Consider the following 263-nt stretch of genomic DNA (forward strand, 5'->3'; position numbering starts at 1 on the left):
AATAACTGAAAACCGATCGGGTGTCTGGAGCGACGCCTCGAAAGGTAAACAAATAAAGCTCATGCCGCAGTCGGGCGTCTAAGCGACACCACATAAAGGGCTTATAAAAGAAATGCCACATTCGGACGTCTGAGCGAAATCACAGAAAGGGCTTGAAAAGAAATGCCACGGTCGGACATCTGAGCGACGTCACAGAAAGGGCTTGAAAAGAAATGCCACAGTCGGACGTCTGAGCGACATCACAGAAAGGGCTTGAAAAGAAA

The sequence above is a fragment of the Triticum aestivum genome, chromosome 6B (genome assembly GCF_018294505.1).
Source record: "Triticum aestivum cultivar Chinese Spring chromosome 6B, IWGSC CS RefSeq v2.1, whole genome shotgun sequence".
Lineage (NCBI taxonomy): Eukaryota > Viridiplantae > Streptophyta > Magnoliopsida > Poales > Poaceae > Triticum > Triticum aestivum.